The following is a 22027-nucleotide window of genomic DNA, read 5'->3' on the forward strand; positions in this document are numbered from 1 at the left end:
CTGTTGTGAACACATTATGGAAATCTGGTGAAATCAAGCATCTTACAAAATAAGTATGGTGCTTGGGGTTTTTTTTTTCATCCAACCATCTTGCAAGTACCACTGTGATGTGCTAGAGCAACTCTCTGAGGGCCTAATTTTTCAAAAAAGGCAACGCAGAGAGTGCAAAGGGCTTGTTGTCCCAAAGTAGATGAACTTATATTACCCAAATAAGTCCTCTGCAAAAAAAACCCCTCACATCCTCAAATAAAATTATAACTTCATGGAAATCCTGATAACTTCGGTCATCTCAGGAGAAGCAGCACCTACGTGTATAAGCAACACATACTCACCAGACACTCTGCATAGGCATATGTGTACACACACATATGTACACACAGCAAGTGCATACATCCACACATTTGTATGCTATAGATACATGCAATATCTACAGGAAGCCTGATAGTTAAATGACCATTTTTTTAATACACAGACATAGGTATGGATAGTGTTTATGTCCCCCTCCCACAGGCAGTTGTAGGTGCACGTCTCTCTTGGTAGGATGCACAGCCTATATCTGCATAAAATGGCTAGGAGTCGAAATCACGAGTGTTCTGCTCTTCCTGAAGGAAGAGCTGATGTGTTTAATAGCTTCAACAGAAGCAGAAGCGGGCAGCTTGTCCCAGCAGTATACTGCGGTTTCCTAGGTAACCAAACTTGAAATAAGGTGATGTCTGGAACCGGGTTTTATCAAATCAATTTGCTGAAGGTGCATCCATGGGAAAAAAAAAAAAAAAGGAAAGGAAAAAAAACAACACACACACACATACACAGGATCCTACTCACTTGAAAAGCCAACAATGCCAACAGTATACCATTTATTTATTTTGGTAATTGATGAGTTTGTTGACTTTTAATGATCAGCAATGACATTTTCCCATAGGAGCCATCTGTGCAGGCAAGGAAGTGTAGAAAATATGACTGTGCATGTTATGCATTATTTACACAAGGCCACAGCTATGTGCTTTACAGGCAAATGAAAAGAATACAGACCCCTGCCCTGAGGAGGCTGCAGGAGGTGCCCAGGTCCCATCTCACCTTTCTCTGATACCTCCTTTTACCCACATGAGCAGCCTGACTACTGTGGGCAGACTGACACAGGCTAAGTGTCTTCCTCTGTCAGAGACTTCCCACACAATGATGGGTCACCTGGTTGGGTCAAGTCTACAAAAATATTTGTGTGCTTACCTAGAGTGTCTGGCCGAGTCTGAGATCAGTGGGAGGGAAGGCAGTATCTGCAGGAAAATGAGACATAGCTTCCCTGGCTATATGTCTGCCCCCAAAAAAACTAAATATGATAAGGGCATATTTGCTTGTATTGTTAAATTATGTCCACCATGTTTTTGGCTTGTGCCAGATTGCACTTTACCAAGCAGTTCCTAAGTGCTGTCTGGCATGAACCAGATAATGTATGAAGCAATACAGCATACCACTTTGGTATGTCCTCCTGCACCATCCTCCAGAAATATTCCAGCAGAATTTCTCTTCATGCAGCTCTCTTGCACTCACATCAGTCTTCAAACCCCTCTGAACTCAGCATCACTGCATTAAAACACTCAGTAGTGCAAGCTCCTTTGCACACTTCACCATTTTTACTAGACAACGGTGCTTGGTCAATAGCAGGATTGTGGAATTGATAACACAGCTATTCCTATTGCAATCTAAGAGGAACTAAGCCAAACAAGAGTTGTGGGGTCTCTCCTCACCTGCTTTTATATTGAGATGAATGGAGGTGAGGCTTCCACAGGCCCACTGCCCAGAGTAGTGACAAAATAATCCACCTAAATACGGCCAATGTGAAAGCGTCCAGCCAGAACGACCTGTTCAATGGAAGTGCATCTGACACCAAACTGTACCAGCTCTGTGAGAGAGGGACTGCTACCAAGCCCCTTAGCATACTTGGTTCAGGACCACAGGTCCTACACATCTAAGTTCAGGCACCTTTCATTGTAGTCCTTGTGGGGAGCTGGACACCTGTGGCCCCAGATGTGGACACAGAGGACACTAGAGACAGCCCAGCATTTCCTCAACTGGCAGTCTTCCACAGCAACTGCATCACACAAAACAGTCTCTTCTCTTCTGTTTTTATTTTCCCCACAAAATAATTTGCACAATCAGAACTGATGCATGCCATCAGCTATGGACTCTGCTAACAAGATCCAATACCTCTGGCCCTTGGAAGCATGGTTGAACTGTGCCTTGTGCTGCAGCCTGCACATAACAACTTGCAGTCCTATTCCAGGGTGACCCTGGTAGCTGTCACAGCCCACGTGGTGCTTGTGACCTCAGGGGCACAAGCCAGTTCTGGAAATGTTTTTTCACTTGTTATTAACACAGACACACTGTCTGTGCCCATCTACAGCTCTTCCCTCACCTCACTGGGGTGTCATGAGGACAAGTACCTTAACAGACTGAGTCAAACGGGGCATCAGAGTGATGGAGAGCATAAGAGGACTGGTTATAACAGGAAAAGATGATGACAAATCAGTGTCTATCCTTCCATCACGTTTTGTTTAGTTTGATGTTTCTAATAACCTTGACAGACCCATGTCGATAAAAGGTCCCCAGAGTTTGGTGCAGCATCATCAGCAACGTTTTGCTATGTTGTCACTGCTGTATTCAAAGGGACACATACGGGCTTACAAGAAACAGCAGTAACCTGAAGATCCCGCCTTGGTCCAAATGCACTCTGCATTTAGTCTCTGCTTTTCTTTAGCATGCCTGACAGTGTTTTGGGGTGCAGAGTGGTGCTGCAGTTTGAGCGTTGGCAGCAGCAATTGTATTGCTCAAGAAGAGAAGCCTCCAGAGCATCCTGAAGCATGACCCAACTGCATCCCATGCACCATGTGCCCCATAACCACCTGACAGGGCAGATCTCACATGCCAGCAGGCAAATAAATGTGTTGGCATGCTCTGTCATGGGGTTCCCAGGTGCTCTGGTGTCTTGCCTGTAGTTTCAGTGTTTAGACAGCTCTTCAGTCTGTTATTATGGACAGATAGCCTCAGGACTTCCTTTAGCTTGCAGCATCCTCCGAAGCTACTCAACAGCACGGGGTCTAAGTCGTCTGTGAAGGACAGGACACTATCTGAGTTTGCCCTGTGGTAGGGCAGGCTGGAGCAGCTCATCAATTTGCAGTGCCCATTAACAGAGGCACTTGGTGATTTCCAAGGATGTATCCATGTTCCAACAGCTTCTTCCAAACTAAATTAGCTTTGGGATATATGACTGCAAAACTGCAGCAATTAGCAGATGGCTCAGGATCAAGTCTAAGGACCTGATGTGACCGCAATCAAATGGAAAGGACCACTTCAGCTTCCAGTTCGGTACTGTCATCTTAATGCAAGTCGGGTTTTGGTTTTGCTTTAACCAATAACTAAACCATTAAAAAAATAAAAATAAAATAAACATCTATTTTTATATAGCAAGATATGCAGAAACACTATCAGCAAAAATATTGCCTGCAGTGTAGAGATGTTACATTTCATTTCAGGCAAACGCTGCTAGGGCTGCCTGGGATATGACAAAACATCTGACTGATTGTTCTCCAAGTGCTTCTCTGTAGCCCTTGGAAAATCAACACATTAAGTTTTCACTATAGGCAAGCAATTAGGCACAGAACCATTCAAATGAAATCAAAATCAAATCTGGAGAGAAAACTGCAGAACATTTGCTTGTCATTTTACCTCAGGAAGTTACATTGCCCTGGTACTCAGCAACAGCATGACCAGCCTTGGAATAGAGCATCTGCAGGCGAGGTCCACAGTTCAAAGCTAAAATCCCAGAGAAGATTCAGCAATGAGCATGGAAAAAAAAAAAAAAAAAAAAAAAGCTAGCAGGTTGCTGAGTACACTAGGATGGGTTATTCTCTGCATGTACCTAGCCAACCAGAGGCATGCATCCAGTGATACATCATAGGGTCCTCATGCCCTCCCCACCCTCCACAGGGGAACAGCTGAAGGGGCTCTGCATACCTGGAACCTGAGATTTTCTGGTGCAGAAGCAGAGCCTAGGGTGGTGGCAGCGGGAAGCTGTGCTTGCTTGAGTATGGAATCAGGTCACAACTGGACACTCGCCCAAAATCATGAGTTAGAGAGCGCTCCTGGGACTCCCAGTTAACCCATGCCTTTAGGGATCAATGGAGTTAGCAAGCTCACAAAATAAAAATTCATGGAGTGCCTTTAATGATGCTCAGAGTCCTATGATCAGGCAACAGAGTCAAGATAACAGTGTGCCCTTCCAGCTAGCGTACCAACATGAAGTGAGCCTGACTGTCAGGAGCCAAACCACGACAAATAAGGACAAGAAATGAGAAACATATTTAATAGGGAAGGAACCTGAGGGCTGTGGTGGATTCTCCCACTATATTGTCCCTCTAAGACCAAGTTGGGCAGTTTCTCTTAAAATATGTGCTCTAGCTGGATCATAGCTCTTGCTTTGAAGTAGGAAGAAGTTCAGTGAAGTCCTGAGATTTGTGCCATGGGAGAAGTCTGGATAGCCACAATGGTCTCTTCTGGCCTTTAAAGTGGGTGGATCACTATATTGCCTTTCCATTTCATCCAGTCCCATATTTCACTTTTGTTTATTTTCAAATCATTTTACGACTATCTTAAGAAATATCTGAGTACCTCGCTAGCTATGAATCACTTCTGATTCAACCTCCCATGATGGAGGGAAGTGGCGCCATCCTTTCCTTTCATCCACAGAACCAAAACATTGAACGTTCAAATCCCATCTTGCACTAAAACTCTGGGTCAGAGCTAGGGACAGCCTGTGCTGCTTGTTCCTGCACCACCACCCACCAATGTGCCTCCTGACTATCCGCCCTTCTAAGAGGAAATTGCATAATGAACTGAACAAGGTTTGTCTATATTATTTGACTGGGTGGTGTCTCTTCCTGCCTCTTTGCACAACCTATTGGCTGAACAGAGGTTGCCCACATGGCCATTTACCTCTGACAGGAATCAGAGGGAGGAGGCAGTTCTGCTCTTTGTTTGCTTATCCCATGCCTAAACTTGGACAAAAGTTTAAAGAAATAAGAGGACCAGCACACTGTTGTGTGGAACACGCATCATTTCACCTATCAGATCAAGAAAAGCTATTGCAGCATACACAGAGGTACCAGCTGTTTGGAGTCATCTTCCAGTAGGCTGGTGCAGAAACCATGCCATATTCACAGTCAGAAGCCCATTAAGTTTGAAGAATGGACCCCTGTCTTGCAAACATGGGAAGGAGGTAAATGAAGGTGTAGGCTGAAGCCAGCTGGACTTCCACATGAGTATAGACATGTTTGCCTTCATCACACTCAGCTGCGCCTCTGTGCTCTGGGTTTGTTTACAACCACCTTATCAGCAGCAGTGGGACTCCTAGAGAGAGAGGTTTTCTATTTATAGACACCAGCAGTATATCCCTCACCTCCAGGACTGCAGGGCAATCCGCATCCTCCAGCTTCTCCTGCCTCTGAAAACTGGTTCTCCATCTGGGCCAGAGACAAAGGCAGTCCTGTTTCCATGCTAGGGAAAAAGAAATTTATTTTGTTCCCAAGCCACAGCCTCTATCTCTCACCAAGAGGATAAGCCACAATGGTTATTTCTACTTTTCTATTTTTTTTTAAACTCATGTGATATATACAAATAAACAATTATGCTGAAATGTGTTAATCGAGGTCCTTATGGCATATAGGAATATTTCATGCCTAAATAAAACAAATAATTTATCCTGTAGAGCAAGGGGTGTCAACCTGAGCTCCAGACACCTGCGTGATGTCAGGGTGTGCTGTGGTGGTTTCCACCGCAGTGCACATCCGCTCTAAACTGGAACCGTCTTCCAAATTTTTTGGCCCTCACCCCTTTCCTGAGATGCCACAGGTAGCCTTCAGCTAATCAAGTCCTATTTTAGTTCATTCTGAGGGATAAATACATACAGCTGATGTTTTTGAAAATCTTATTAAGGATTACATGTCAACTCCTGAAAATAGTTACCACACACACCCCGGTTTCAGTTAGTTCCATCTTTCTCATAAAATGTATCTCACTGCTGACTCCTGGTCTTTTTTCAGTCAGTCCTTGCTCTTTTTGAAGTGCAGTGGCTCACTTCAGACACAGCACTCTAGCAAGACCAGAATGATAACAGTAAGTTTCAGTTATCAGGCTACAGAGAGAATCAGATGAGCATATCTGAAGGAGATGGAAGAAAAAGCCAACAAGCAGACAACATCTGATATTTACCCACTGTGTGCCAGCATACAATTATTTTTTTTTTCCTGATCCAAGTATAATAGCTGATATATCTTCAGAAATTGTTGAGAAAACTTCTATTACAGTCATTTGAGAAATAATGTGTTTGGGTTTGTACTTCCCCCTCCTTTATATAAAGATATTTAATTGTTTGCTTGTTTCTTTTTTAAAAAGGCATTTAGCATCAGCCTTCTGTACCCATGTTATGCTATCCTGTGTCTTGAAACCCATGCTGGGAGCTGGCAGCCCTGTCACCTCACCTGAGGCACTGTTCCCCCATGTGCCCAGCAGAGGACTAGTTTTTGGAGGGCAGAGGATGCTGGTGAGTTCTCCTGGTCTGCGCCTGTCAGCTTGGCAGGGGGCTGACTCTTCCCTGTACTCCAGAAGCCAGGCTGGGAGCCAAGAACCAGGAGTGAGAGCAGCCAAAACAGTCACCTTCAATGTGCTGTACTCTAAAATATACGAGCATGTGTCAAAATAGGTAGCCTCACAACAAGGGGCTGTCTTGGGCTGGCTTGTTTATGGTTTCACTCCCCACCCCTGCCTCCTTCCTCCTTGTTTCTCTTGCCAAATGCAGGTACATAGCCCATTTCAGAATACAGTAGAAACTAGAGGAAGAAAAAAATCTTAAAGTCATACAAATATGTATTCCTCCCTCATAAAGAAGGCCACCCTCTCAGTACTGTGTCAGCCTATTGCAGACTGACAGTTTTCATCCCTGCAGAGTAGGCACCAGATGGGTAAAGGAGGGAAGAAGTGGTGTTTTTCCTTGGCTAATAGCTTCATTCTGGAAACCTAAGGAGGGTGTTTTGAGCTGCTTGATGGTGTCTGCCTGCTGTGTTACTAAAGAAAAGGAACAGCGCGAAACATATTAGGCCTACAGACTTCAAAATGGAGTCGTAAATTGGGAGAAAGCAAAAGAAGATGCTACTGGCAGCAAATAGCAGTAAAGAGTGACTCCCAAGCACCTCAAGGAATTTACCCGTGAACAGACTTCTACCACTTCAGTGTAGTCCAAAATGCTGCCATCCTGCTTAACACTGAGACTTTTCAAGCCAAAACCTTGCTTCATCGTTGCAAATGATGGAAAAGAAGTAGAAAGGTAGAGTGCCCCTGCAAGCCAAGCCCAGTCCAGTCCTTGGGCATGCTCCTCTGAGCAGAGCCCAGGGGACTGCTGCACTTGTAGCCTGATCAAAACAGGATACCAAAAAGGCAGAGATCTCCCCCTGTGAAATACATGCTCTGAAATACAAGCAGTACATTGACCAGCATGTTAGGCAGTGTTTACCAATCTGATAGTTTAATGCAGTCACCTTTAAATTAACTGAGCAGCAGTAATTTGTAGGGACCCAGGTGAAAGGACACATAGCAGTAAACCTGCTCAGGCACCGTCCCTTGAAAGCAGAGTCCATTCCCTGAGCAAAGCAGCAACAAAGCAGCTGCTCTTCTTTTCAAAGAGACAAAAACAGGTACCTCCTTGTTCAGAAACCATATAGCAACATGTTTACATAACTAGGAAAGGGAGAAACCTTAACTGAAGACTGCTATATGTACTCTGACATCACATATATCTTTGTTTCACAGCTGGTTTTCACTGCATTTTTTCTTTGTATATTTATCCTGAATGTAAATATCTGGGTGTTCTACCAATGCATACTTGTATAACACAAAAATAAGACCTAAATGCAAAGCGGCTATAGAAATCAAGAAAAAATATCATAACTTTGGGTGAAGCATGATAACACAATTAGAATTTAATCCATCCTCTTGTCCTAAGTATGAAGTCAAGAAAGTTTTTGTTTTCTCCTTCGTGGTTTGCAGCCCTAAGGAATGAGCAAGAATAAAGATCTGCTGATCTTTCATTAAAGACTACTTTGCTCATCTCCTGCTTTGTTGGTACCAGTGATAGCACTTCAAGGAGGAGGCAGGTTGGCAGCACTTACTGCTGGGAACCAAGAAGTGCCTACCAGCACCTCATAGATCTGCCTGTCCTGCATAACAGGCAGTCAGTAGCGTCAGCCTTGTTCTTTGATGTGGTATCAGACATATGGACATTTACTTCTGGTTCAAGCTTTACTGGAAAGTTATGGACATTTACAGACATTCACCCTCTGGTTCAAGCTTCCATCACACTCCACAAAGCAGAAGACCACAGGGATCAACTCTGGTCTCCAGGAAGAATCCAAGGCCCCATATTACCAGGGTTACCACTGAGACTGAGGTGCCCTACCTGCTGCATAGAACAGGGCAACTTCATTGACAACTCCTCCAGGGGGATTATCTCAGCAAATGTGTAGGTGAGACCCTGAGCCTTCAGTTTCCCCTAAAGCACTGGTGATGCTGCAGCTATTTTCCTTTCTAGTGACCTTCTCCAGCATTAGCAAGATCCAGACTGTGAGAGATGGTGATAAATGTAATTCTGTACTCCTCGCTTTCCTTCCATTTTTACAGATTGCATGTGAGGCACTCTTGAATTAAGACACCTATTTCTAGAATAGCAACAATGGGTTTCAATCTCTGATGTGTTTAATGAGAAATTATAAATTAATAGTCCTTCTTCACAGAAGATCTATGCTAAATCCGTGTGGGATCCTTAAGAACTACATAGTCAAAATAATTGACTGGCTGTACAACCTGCAATAAACAGAATTTAATCTAGGAATATCAAGATAGTCTATTTTTTTTTGTACTCTAAAACCACATGGCAAAAGGGTTTAACATGTCCTCAACAGACCTGGATATGCCAAATTTAATTAAGAAGTTCTATTTGTGTCAATAAATTATCATCCTAGGTAAAATAAAAGTCAATTTGTTAAAATTCAATTTTATTTAGGTGCACAATTAGTGGGCTTATTCTATTGCAGAATAATTCAGCCAAGAAATCAATTTTAGCACCAACAGAGTACAACTGAGTCTATAAACAGTCTTCCAATACTAACTGGGTATGGCTATGGACGGGATGTTTCATATAAATGGCATATTTCTCTTTCACACACACAGACAAATAGGTATCTCTGTAGCCATTTCCTAAAAATCATTAGCTGAATACTACTGTAATACAACAATCTAATAACAGTATTTTCTGGCAGAAACTGCTGAAGGCAGCTTCAGGAATGAGACAAACTAAAAATAAATAAATAAATAAAGCCCACAGTGTTTATAATATTGTCTGTCTGCATCTCTGAATTTTTTAAAGGCTATGCATTAGTCTTATGTCGGTTCTGTACTGTTTTCCAGTAAAATGTGGATGAAATCAGAGCAAGACAATGGTACCAAGAACAAATCTAGAGGGCCCTTGCAAGTAAGTGCTCCACCATCATATTTCTGTAGCAAGGATGAAAAACATTTCCAACACTGCCAACTACACCAGTGTGCCTACTAACCTGCCAGTAAGAGAAGTCTGGCTGTGGAGGATGGACAGAATGTGCTCATGCATATTTTATCTGGGATGCCATGATAAACCCACCAAAAAGTGAATTGCAGACCAGAAAGATAATTGCTGTCACTGGGAAATTGTCACATCACCTGAGCTGAGACACCCAGCAGGTAGTTAAGGTGGTAGCTGCCTATTGTGTTGGCATTGGCAAATTGGGTCACTCCTTGTTTGGTCCAGCTCCACTGATTACACGTGCTGTATGCATGTTATTGCCTTTTGGGGTGAGCATCCAAGAGGAAATTTAGGCACCTTGAGAGGTCAGCTTCTCCCAGGGTCTGCAGAAAGGGCGCTTGGAAAGAAAGAAATTTGTCTTCCTCCAGAGGAGACACTCCTTCAACTCTATCCCAGCAGAATTTGCTCTCTAAACCTTTCTTCTTAGGGATAGGCAACGATATATTGTTCCTGTTAAACAAAAAACAAAAAAAAAAAGTCTCTTCTTTAAAGGCTGGAACCACAGCAATGTCATTAATACATGGGACCTAGTCAACCCCTCCCTACCCACCTGCCCCATTATCTCTGCCTTGTGCCATCCACAGGGACAATATAGCTGGCAATAGCTGTAAGAGGCTAGTTCACTGCAAAGTATGTCAGGACCCACAGCTTTAGGAAGCAGGATGTCATTTTCAGTAGTTACTGGGTCTTATCCAGTGGTCATTAGCTCCTGGAGCATGAAGGCTGTAGGTAATATTTGGGTTTATGGCAAAGATATAATATTCTAATGCTCAGTTTTCTTCTGGACTCTACAGAACCCTTGGAATTAGGCAGAAAGCTGTTGTCAGGGACAAACTCATTTTCATTTTCATTGTGGTCCTCTTGCTACCGGTAAGAATGCAGTTGGAACTGGAATTAGGGTGAAGACAAGGACACTTTGCAGAGGCTAATCTATTCTAGAAGGTGTGAGGCACTAGGAAAAGGAGTGGTGCTGTGACCAAGGCAATAGGTTCTCTTGTCCCATAGGGGAGTGATCCCTTGGTTATAGCAGGTGCAGGGGATGGGGTAGACTTGACTTCTGTAGCTCAGTTTAATGAGGAATACATCACAGAGGCTCTTCAACAATGGAAGAACAGCTGGTGTTACTAGAGATAAAATTATGTGCTCCTTTAGGGAGTGGGTTCACCTCCTGGCTGTGAATAACATTAGGGTTTGTGTTGGGATTATAGTTACAGCTTGGAGAATAAAAAACGTCAGAAGCATAACTACTTTTTGCAATATGCAGGGCCTAGAGACATTGTAAGAGGATTTGTGCTGAGAAGAGCAAATTCTTTGCAAGCTCTTTTACAACATAGATTGGTCCCCCAACTTATAACTGTGATCAGGGTTGGAAGAGTTTGTAAACCTTCATGAGCCCAGCACACTGCTGAATGCTACAGCATTTATACAGCTACAAAGATGACAAAGGTTGGCAAGAGCCCTTGCTCCATGCTCTTTTACTGCAGGAATTAGTGCCCTGACCTCAGAGTTTGGAGTGGGGAGAGGGTTTGCAAATGTTAGCCACTAGTGCCCCAAGGTGTCCAATGCCAAGAGACAGAAAGCAGCTGGTTCCAGATGTGATCTGTGCTCTTTTAGCACAGGAAGAAGTGTAAAGTCTGAAGCATCAATGGACGCACTGGTTACCGCACGTGGGAATGAGCTGAAGAAGAGTGGACAATAGCACGGGCCTTCAGGTTATGTTCTCTTCGGGTTATGGTCTCAGGGACCGATCACTTGTGGCAGCAATCATGTGAGAATTTACATTTTTAATAGCCCTTTGTGTGTCATGTGTCCTGCAGTCACGGTAAAAGTAGAGACCAATGCTCTCTTTTACTGTGGGGATTGCTGCCCAGGGTGCAATTAAGGTAAAGATTGGACCTGGGATGATCTTTTCTCTCTCCCCAGCTTGATTCCGCTGCCTTCTGCAGTGCCTGTGTAGCAGTTCATTCCTTCTGGAGTAAATCAATCATTCCCTTCCCAGAGGAAATCTGAGCACAAGTGATGGGGGAACAGTGCAGACAGACACTGTGGCCACAAATGCCATCGTATCTAGTTCTTTCCTCTCAGGACAAGTCCCAGCAGTGTCCTAGCAAGCCTTGCAGCCTTCCACCTTGTCCCAGGGGACAGACCATGTGCCTTTGATGCAGGCATCAACTGAGGAGTCTGTGACACATCCATCCCTGGCACTTACAGCACTCTGGATTAAAAACCTACCCACATACATAATAGCCATCCCTGTGCCTCAGTGTCACAGGGGCCATGCAGTGGATTGGGGAAGACCTTGGTCAAAGGAGCATCCCGGTCACTCAACAGCAGAGACACAGCCCTGAGCACCACAAGCATAAGCCAGGCCACACCATGCAGGGATGGTAGTGAGAATGAAATTCAAACCAATACAAAGAAGTACCTCCAGAGGACTTCCTTCTTGCATTGACCACTGTTAGGTGTTATAGATGTACTGATGCACTTCTTTGCACAACACTTCATTCCTTAACATATTTCCCCATTCATTTATTGGTCCATAGGTTGTTTTGCTGCACAGTGACACAAAGCTATAGGGCAGCCTGTGTAACTTGACTCAATAGAAAAGAGGGAAAAACATCACCCAGAAAAAAAAATGAGAAAGTGGATAAAATTATGGTCTTATACTTGCAATCATTTTCAAGTTAAAACAAATCATTTCTTTTCACTGAAGAAAAATATCTTTGTTTCTACTGTAATTTCTGCTCCAAGTCTTCTGCATACTTAAAACACATGAAACACACCAACTCTTCACACCACTTCATCTGTAGCACTACATGACCCAGAACTACTGATACCAGGCATTTGTATAATTCTTCTCAGATGAGCAGTGCTATTCAACTCATAAGGAACATACACACAGAAGCAAGATCATAAAGGTGCCTAGGGGGTGAAATTCCAGCTGCTGGTCAGAGCCTAATAATTGTAGTGGCTTCAGTATTTCACCTCATACCACAGACAAAGCTATAATACAGTAAACAATCCTGCCAGCAGACATAAAGAAGTTTGGGACCTATAAAGACCGAGAAATGAGGTTAATTACCAAAGCTCATAGCAAAGATGCATCTCTGAAGCTTCCATTTTGTGCTTCCAGCTCCCAAGCCATCCTTTCTAGTGGTCCTAGACAGCTGCTTTCAGCCACGTGCCAAAGAATGGAAGAATTAGGGTTTATCCTGGTTGTAACCAGTTCAGTCTCCTGTAGCGTTAGTGACAGTACTGAAGGAAATGTCTTTGAACACTAAAATAGCTTAGTGCATACAAATATTCTTGGTTATAAGTATTGGGGAGGGCAAGAGAAGAGTACAGCCTTGGAAGTTTATGCCTGTTTTAATGAGCTATCTTGCCACCCTACAGCATAAATCATCATAATCAGGAAGAGACAGCACATGCATTAAGCTTTACATTCACCTAGTCTTTTAGACCTCACATAGCTGTCTTGATTAGTGCTGGGCAAGAGATCACAGCCATAATCCAGCAATGGGTGCCACTGAAGCAAGAACCTTTTGTTTCTTAGTTCAACAGACAAAAGTTGCTTGGATAAGCAAAGCAAATATGTCCCTCTCCAATCTGGTTGCATTCAAAGTCCTTTAAAAAGGACCTTGGCATCTAAGACCAGAGACAGTTGGTGACAGCAGCTTTCTGGCTACAAACACCATTGAGTATAGGTACATTTTTCTATTTCACTTCTAAACACTGATTACCAGGAAATGTAAGAGTTTTTAAATATCCAGGTCCCAGTGTCCTGAGGTTTTTAATGGAAAGTGAAAATGGTTAAGGTCACATATTAATATTTTATTGACTACCAGTCAAAACAGGTTGGCTGGCAAATGTTTTATGCCTTCCCACCTGCACAGAATTGCCATTGCCCTCCATTAAGGACCTGATTCCCATTAGCTTCATCCGATTGATGGGGGAAGGGGAAAACGTGTGTGCAGTGCTGGAATAGGGAATGAGATTTTGCAACCTTTCATTTAAAAAAGAAATCCTTGGGGGTCTGTGAATGGCAGGTTGTACTAGTGATCTCCCAGAGCTGTTCAGACCTAATGCCACAATGACACCAAAGCTAACCTTTCTTCACCAACCTCCCCTCTGTCAAGGTTTGACATTGTTGATTTCAGAAAGCAGTGATTGCTTATCCCTTGACTTACTCTGTTGAGGAAAAGGCGGATTGGAAATCACTGCTTACTGTTTTGACTGAAGGTATGGTGACTCAAGGTATTTTTCTTTAAAGGCATTCTCTAGGATTTTGCCTATCTGGAGCTGACTATGGAAAATATTCCTGCTTGGGTGGACAGCCTGCCAGGAAAGACTGATGTTTTGCTTCAGTAAAGGAAATTAAACTAACATAAGATCTGATTCTAAACCTCTGACCACAGCCTGTGCTGAGTGTATTTGTGTTTCTGAAGGACTCCCGAAGAAACTTAATTTAATCCCCAAAATAAAAATAAATAAAAATCAGTGTAGAACATGCTGTATTTGTGTTTATTCCCCCCCCCCCCCCGATTCTAAGAACAAATGACAGACACAAAGTGACCGTGGGATATTTTTGCCTTAAAGGAAAGTTGGAAAACCTCTCCTAAACAGTTGTGCTTATGAGACTGTTAGGCTAATTTTGCAGACATAAGAGCTGCAACTAATCACACTAAAATCAGACTGCCTGATGTGAATCCATTACTACTCTCAGACACATGTTGAGGCCTTAAAACCATAAAGGTAGGCACTTCAACCAGCAACGTTTACAAGAATAATCAGGCACTTATGTGAAAATTGCATGTTTCTGGGACTGTGTTCAAAGTTCTTTCCAATCACCCCTTTCACAGCATCCTTATGGTACTTTCCCCCATCCTTGCAGGCTTTGCTCATGCTCTTCTGTCATTTCTTGCAGCCCTTCCGTAGACCTCCGTCCCTTTCCAGGGTTACATATTTCCTGTGACTCCATTCCCCCTGCCCAGCTTGAACATATGCACTTAAATGCAGCTTTCCTCCTATGAATAACCCAAAGCACAGATCAACATGGAAAAGTTGTGCTTTCTGCACCTTCTAGGATTCATCCACACCATAAAGGGTTGTGCTATGGTAAGTAACAGCTAGGAGCCTTCCTTTATGCAGCTCCAGAGAAAACGGCCACAAAGATACACTACAAAGAGCTAGGTTTTCAGGATATTCCTCAAAGCTATCATGCAATGTGCTCCGAACCTTCATGATTGGGCAATCCTTTCTATCTCCACAGATTAAACAAACAGCGGTTGAAGTGAGGATATTTTACCTTAACATAGTCCCATGGGTTTTATGCAAAAATAGATATAAACAATAACACTTACGCAACAGTGTGTGAGAGTATTAGCAAAGAGTTTTGGACAAGAAGTGGAAAGCACCTCTCTCACTTGAAACCTAAAAGAGTAAATACATATTTGTCTTTTTTTTTGATCTAGTTATTTTTTTTACCCCACAGAGAACTGACAGTGCTATTTTTTAAAATAGATGTATATTTTTTGGCATAAGGGGAAAAAAAGGGGGACAGCTTCTCAAACCTCTTTAAGGCTAGAAAATGAGGGAAATACCCAGGGATTCATCCATCTAACTGTTAGGGAAACAGAAATGATGAAAATAATCTATAAAAGCTTCATTTTTTTTTTATTGTTTTCCTGACCTCATTTCCAGTAGTGTTCCCATTACCTGCTCTGTTCAGAGAATCATTCTGCTGTTCCTTAAGATGTTTTTCCCCTTGTTATTTTGCATCATATATTTTTATTAAATCAATTACCATGTAATTTACATCATATTGCTTAATTAAGGGGAAATTGTTTTGCTGAGGAGCCTGTTGGAGGATGAATGGAATCAATCAACTCTAATATAAGACTAGCCTCTTCATAAAGCCATTCATTTCCAAGTTAAGTCCTTGGGAAACAATAAATGGAATGCTATTATACTGCTTAGAAAGTATGACACTATAGTACATCTTAAATGTTTATGACAAGTCCACTGCACTAAGCTAGAACATATATATATATATGTATATATACACATACACATATATAATTCAGGTAAAAAATAAAAATATTTTAAAAAGGGCTGAGATGCTAATAGGTAGCAATTCATTGTCCTCAGATGATTAAGAGAAAAATGAAGCAGAAGAAAGTTTCCAAGCTAATGCTTCCACTGGGAGCATCAGAATTTCAAACACTAGTAGGATTTGGAGTGCATCAGTGAAATAAAGATATTTCACTCATTTCCCGTCATGAAGATATCAACTCTGCCATGTTTACACCAGTTCAGCGGTCACACTGAAAAAAATAGTAATTATACATCTAACAGTTCTCAACGTTTTGCAACTACAAAGCATCACTTGTTTCTGTGGCATCATGCGATCTTAGGCACTTGTAGATAAATGTATAAAGTACTGCAGTCCTAACATGCTTGTTATCTGAACTCTGGGCTACCCTAATGATAACTGCTACCAGAAGAGGTATCATGCCTAATACCTCTAATTTATGAAGTGATGGAGTAGCAGCTCTAAACCTGTTTGGACAGTGAACTCCTGAAGTCTTTGCATATTCTTCTCTTGTATCCTCCAGAATTCTTATCTCCTCCTCTCCTCTTGTCTACCATGTACCCTATAAGAAAATCTGGACAGAACTACAACTCTTCCCTCTTAAAAGAAAAAAAAAAAAAAATCAAAGCACGAGAGTAAAAACAAAAAAAAAAGGAAGAAGAGATGTTCCTTTATAATCTGCTTCCCACCTCTAAACCGAGAGCCTAAGAGAGAAAACAATCAGTTCAGGCAAATACTTTGGCTCCACACTCCTGCACATGAATTTTCCTGATGATATTGGAAGTGAAACTCATGGTAAATAGAACAATACTATGACCCTCTTTTGTTCTCAAGGCAAAGGAGAGTGAAGCAGCTAAAGGTAGCTGTGGTGCAAACAGTGTGGACAGATGTTTAGGTTCATGCAAATGACAGCAACAGCACTGAAATTGAACCTGGGGCTGGGACACTGCCTCAGGAGCAGTCTCTCATCCTTCAGAACATAGTTTTGTCTTACCCTATAACACCTTTCCCATTGGTTGCTTTTCTTCTTTTCCGCCTTCCCTTGCCTTCAAGGCATTTATTTGCTGGGATAGTGTTCACTTAATGCCACAGAAATCATTTTGTTTTGGCCTAATGACAAATAGCAATTGCTATGGTCACTTGGTCTTCATTTTGAAGGCAATAAAAAGAAGGTGAGTGAAGCCTCAGCAGCCACTAATACCTCATAACCATTCTTTTTTCCTTTGATAAATTAGCTTCAACAACCACTTGACCAAAACAGCCCGCAATCTGATTTTGTAGCTTCTGTCTGGTGCTTTAACAAAGCCCTGACAGTGGAACAAAGTACAGGCTATGTCAAAAACATACACTGCTGAATTATGCTTGGAGTATTCATAGAAACATCAGAAGTAATGAGGGGTTTGGTTTAATTTCCAGTTTACTTAATGAAACTAACTGGCTGGGCCTTTATCACCAAAAAGGAGACATTTCTGATTTTGTATCAGTTATATTTCAGTATCCTACTTTTTGATTTTGCAAAGACAAAGTGGGAGTACTCAAGAATTTCCCTTGCCTTAACTAATCATCTTGATTTCAGATCTGGACACATTTTTAATATTTATGAATCATAAAGGAGAAGTTACATTTATCACTGTTTCCTTTATGCAGTCTATAAAATCCATGCTAGTCATGTCTGCCCGCATTCCCTGAGGAGGAATAGAAAGAAGAAAACTAGTTTCCTAGAGCATCTGCCTCCCTCCTTATCTGGGTCTCCATTGTCAGCACAGAGCACATGAAGAGAAACTGCAGGACAGACTGTAGTTTCAGCCTGTGTACTGTTTGAGGAGCTCCGTGAGTGCTGCTAAGCACGCTTTGTGCTCTGGTAGGGAAGAGAATGGCAATAATAGCACATCTAATACCCAGCAAAGGGCAAAGCTTTTAAAAACCTGCAGTTTCCCCACCAGCTCTCTCAGAGATGCAGAAGCCAACAATAATTTGATATGATTAGGTCATGACCCAAAATAGGAGGAATGATGTTTTATGCCACCAGAGGATTTAAGCCCATCCATTGAAGAGAGCAGTGAGTTTTAGAAAACAAAGAGGAAAAAATAACTTCTCACATGGGATAAGATTCACCTATGGATCTCATTGCCAGGGTAAGTGTGGTTCAGATGGGAACTAAACAAGCTCACATAAACATGGATGTGTGAGTGGCTCCAAGCACAAGGAGCAGGGAACAAGACCGTCATCTGCTGCTGGTCAGTGGTCAGCCTTGCACACTCCTGGATGAAAAGTTGTGTATGCAGTATTTTGTGATTGCTCACCTCCCTGCCATAAGACACATACACAGAATATGGGGAGTCAGGTATATGCTTCAAACATCACGTTGGCTCTGAGTTTCTGGGTATCCCAGTGTGGGGGATTGGTTTGAGCCTACCTGTACCTGTAGATGATGCTCCTTGAGCCAGCTCTTCAGATGAGAAGAGCATTCATATCCCTTGGCTGGCCTGCCAGGTGCTGTCTGACCAGATACATAAGGTGCTGAAATGTTCTCTTTTAATCCCTTGTAACAAACCTTCAGTGAAGCAAGAGTCCATGTTTTTTATAAGTACAATGGTGATGTATGAATTCACAGTGAGAGCAAAGGCTTTACCCTCTGGGGAAATATTCAAGTGAGCTGTTGGAGCACACCACCATGCACTGAAGCCAAAGACAGTCTGCCCTAAGCAAACACTGAACTGAGTTGGGCTGCTGCCTCTCACTGCTCTCCCAGCAAGTATGTACATTTTTAATGGCTTTTTTTTTTTTTAAACAGATGGGTGGGCAGGGAAGAGGAGGAAAATGGGGAGAATAGGAGAAAAAGCAATGCTAGGGGACTCTGGAGTAGCTGGTGTGAAGGGAAAAAATGTCATGTCGCTTACAGGCAGTGGGCAGCATGAGGAAGCACGTATCCAAATGCCTCCAGTGGAAGTGGGCAATGTTCTTGGTTTGCTTACGGGTGAGAGAGGAGGGGATGAAGATGAGAAGGGCTATTCCATCACTCAGGAAAGTGGGGAGCAGTGGGCAACTTTCTCAGCTTTAATCTCTGGGCACAGAAATTCCTTCCCCTGGCCGTTACCATGCCAGGGATTTCCCAAAGGGTTTGAAACATCTTCCCCTCTTCCTTGAAGCTGCACAGGACAGTGAATGCATAAATTTGAACACCTGTACCAGTTCTGAAAAACTGTGAGGATAATTTTGAATTTTGGGTCAGATACGATCATTTCCTACCACCATTAAGTGCTGGAACATCGTGTTAGTGTGTCAACAAGTGTTTAAATATTGGTCCTGTGACGCTGTGGCTTAAAACAGAGCAGGCTCTGCACAGGCAGAATCTGCTGCTGCAGACAACACACCTCGTTCTCAGAGTAATCTGATTAGGTTATGAACTTACAAAGACTTATGTATACAACAGCATAATCATACAATGACTTAGATAGAAAGGGATCTCCGGTTGTCATCTGGCCATACCCCCTTGCACAAACACAACCAGTTTAAAAGTTAGGTCATGCACACTACTCAGGGCTTCAGCAAGCTGAGCTCTGAATACCTCTGAGGGTGACGATCCTGCAGGGTCTCTGTGCATCTGTTCCAGTGTTTGACTGACTTTGTTGTGAAGTTTTTTCCCTAAAGATCTCATTGGAATTTCTTAAGTTCCATCTTGTGGCCTCTTATCCTGTCACTGTGCACCTCTGGGAACAAACAGGCTGGCTCTAAGCAGCAGTGACATGCACTCTGTGCCTTTTCTTCTTAACACTGAATAAATCCCTCAGCCTCTTGTTAGACACCAAATATTCCAGTCCTTGACCATCTCAGTAGCCCTTGACTGAATTTGATCCGGTATGCCAATATCTTTCTTGTTCTAAAAGCCTGAAAGAGGACTCCACACTGCAGGCACGGCCTTCCAAGTGTCCAACAGACACGAAGACTCACTTCCATCAAATGCACCCCTGCCAATACAGGATGCAGATGGGCCCCCTTCACTACTACAGCACATGGCTGATTCACATGCAGTTTGTTGCCCATCGGGGCCTCCAGCTCTATTCCTGCAAAGCCACTTTCCTACCTTTGACATGTACTGCAGCATGGCATTATTGCTCCCCAGGTGCAGGACTTCATCAAACTTCATGAGGTCTGTCAGAGGTCTCTTTTCCAGCCTGTCCAGGTCCCTCCTCTTGTCCTGACCTCCAGCATATCAACCATTTTCTCTAACTCATTAAATACTTGCTGAGTACTTTGTTCCTAACACCCAGGTTACCAATAAAGACACTGGACAATATTGGTCCCTGCACTGAGCCCATGAGGATACTACTAGTAGCCAATTCCTTGTAGGACTTGTGAGTGACATTATGTTAGATAGTAGCCTTGCAGTGGCATGGGCCAGTTCACAGAGAACTCTCAGATGCATCTCATCCACACCTTGCGTATGGCATATTTGCTTAAATGGTTGCAAACAGAGACAGCTAAAGGGGGCTCAAAAAGCATCTTCCAAAGGTAACTTAAAATTGATGCTAAAAGTCTCCTCAGAAGAACATTGAGGCACCTGACAGTGAGGACCTCTCCCTACAGATCAGCCTAGGATTAGGGATGAGATGAAGAAAAAGCACAGAGATATCTTTGGAAAAGTAATGCTGAAGAGAACTTTGAGCAGATACTAAAACTCTCCTCTGAGAAAGATTGGTCAGGCAAGGGTTAGGGCTTAGAGAAAGACAGAGTCTCTGCTCAAGTAGACTTTTTGGGTCTATGGGCCCCCTTAGGGTAGAAAGAAGGAGAAAGCCAAGAGCTAGAGGTGGACTGGCCTTCTTCTGGGAGGAAGATTTAGGCTCTTGATGGAATAAGGTCCCTGAGCCATGGGTGGCCTTTCCCTTAATGTTTTGGATTGTAATGAGACAAAGCCCAGAGACACAGCTGCAGTGGAGGTGGAAACGAAACAGCATCCTCTTCTAAGAAGCTGTGAGTCTCAGGGTGGAGTTGGATGCTTGCAGGATTAGGGTTAAGACTGAGAGAAGGTGAAAGCTCACAGCTAGAATATGGCTGGGAAAGGTCTGCCAAAGAAAACAGTGCAGGAGCTTGAACTAACAGTAACCTGGGCTGCATTAGAAGTGTTGCCACTTGAGGTGATCCTTCCCCTTTACTCAGCGCTGGTGAGGCCATACCTGGAGTTGTGTGTCCATTTCTGGGCTCCCCAGTACAAGAGAGACAGACATACTGGAGAGAGTCCAACAAAGGGCCACTAAGATGACTGAGGGACTAGAACATCTCTTACACAAGGAGAGGCTGAAAGAGCTGAGAGTGTTCAGACTGGAGAGGAGAAGGCTCAGGGGAATCTCATCAATGTCTATAAATAACTGGAGTGAGGGTGCTAAGAGGACACAACCAGGCTCTTTTCAGTGGTAATCAATGACAGGACACAAGGCTATGGGCACAAACTGGAACACAGGAGGTGCAGTCTGAACATCAGGAAGCATTTCTTTACTGTGACCAAGTGCTGGCACAGACTGCCCAGAGAGGCAATAGAGTCTCTATCCTTGATGATATTCAAAAGCTGCCTGGACACAGTCCTGGGCAACATGCTCTACCAGCTCTTGAGCTGGACCAAATGACCTCAAGAGGTCAATTCCCACCTCAACCATAGTATGAGGTTATGAACTCTCTCTCTGCTAAGAAAAATCGAAGTTCTGAGTAGAACAGAGTTTGCAGCCTATGCCAGCCTAAGCAACACTACTCCCTAGGGAGCAGGGTGCTAACATGGAACCATGCAAGGGCCTAACCCCCCAGAGCCCAGCCCCACAGTACCTGAATGAGGCAAGCACAGCAGACACAGAGATGGCAGCCTGGCTTGAGTAAGTGTCCAGATGACAATGCAGTATCATCATGATGAAGCATATCCAGAGTCAATCCAGGAAGTCAATCCATGGGTTAGGATCAGGTCCAGTGACTGCCAGTCAGAGCCATGGTATTGAGGAACAAGCCTGGAGAACTCTCCACAGGCTGGGTTCAGATCAGGGAGAAAGGCTGTAACCAAGCACAGCTGAGCTGGAGACCATACTCCTCCAACACAGCTCAAGAAGAGTGCAAATGCTCTAGGCTAAGCCTAAATAGAGCTCATGGGCTCACAGGTGTGGGCAGAGGCCCCAGGTGAGGCTGATCCTGGACATTACGATTTACTCATGCCCTGGGGATCCTGTGAGCCTGTGGGTCAGCCTAGGGACAGGCTTAGGATCAGAGACAAGAAAAAGTGAAAGCTTGGAGCTATG

General features: G+C 43.3%; 1 long non-coding RNA gene across 2 annotated transcripts; it reads right to left on the reverse strand.

The window, feature by feature from the left end:
- Positions 1–777: 777 nt before the first annotated feature.
- Positions 778–22027, reverse strand: LOC137850587 (uncharacterized). 2 transcript variants are annotated; one of them, XR_011092653.1, is made up of 4 exons: positions 21567–21866; positions 5453–10111; positions 3724–3810; positions 778–3413 (listed from the first exon to the last, which is right to left on the reverse strand). It is a non-coding gene; the product is annotated as an uncharacterized lncRNA (long non-coding RNA). The 2 variants fall into 2 exon arrangements; XR_011092654.1 differs by lacking the exons at positions 778–3413; positions 3724–3810 and having other exon boundaries at positions 9078–10111; positions 21567–22027.

This window comes from Anas acuta, chromosome 2 (genome assembly GCF_963932015.1).
Source record: "Anas acuta chromosome 2, bAnaAcu1.1, whole genome shotgun sequence".
Lineage (NCBI taxonomy): Eukaryota > Metazoa > Chordata > Aves > Anseriformes > Anatidae > Anas > Anas acuta.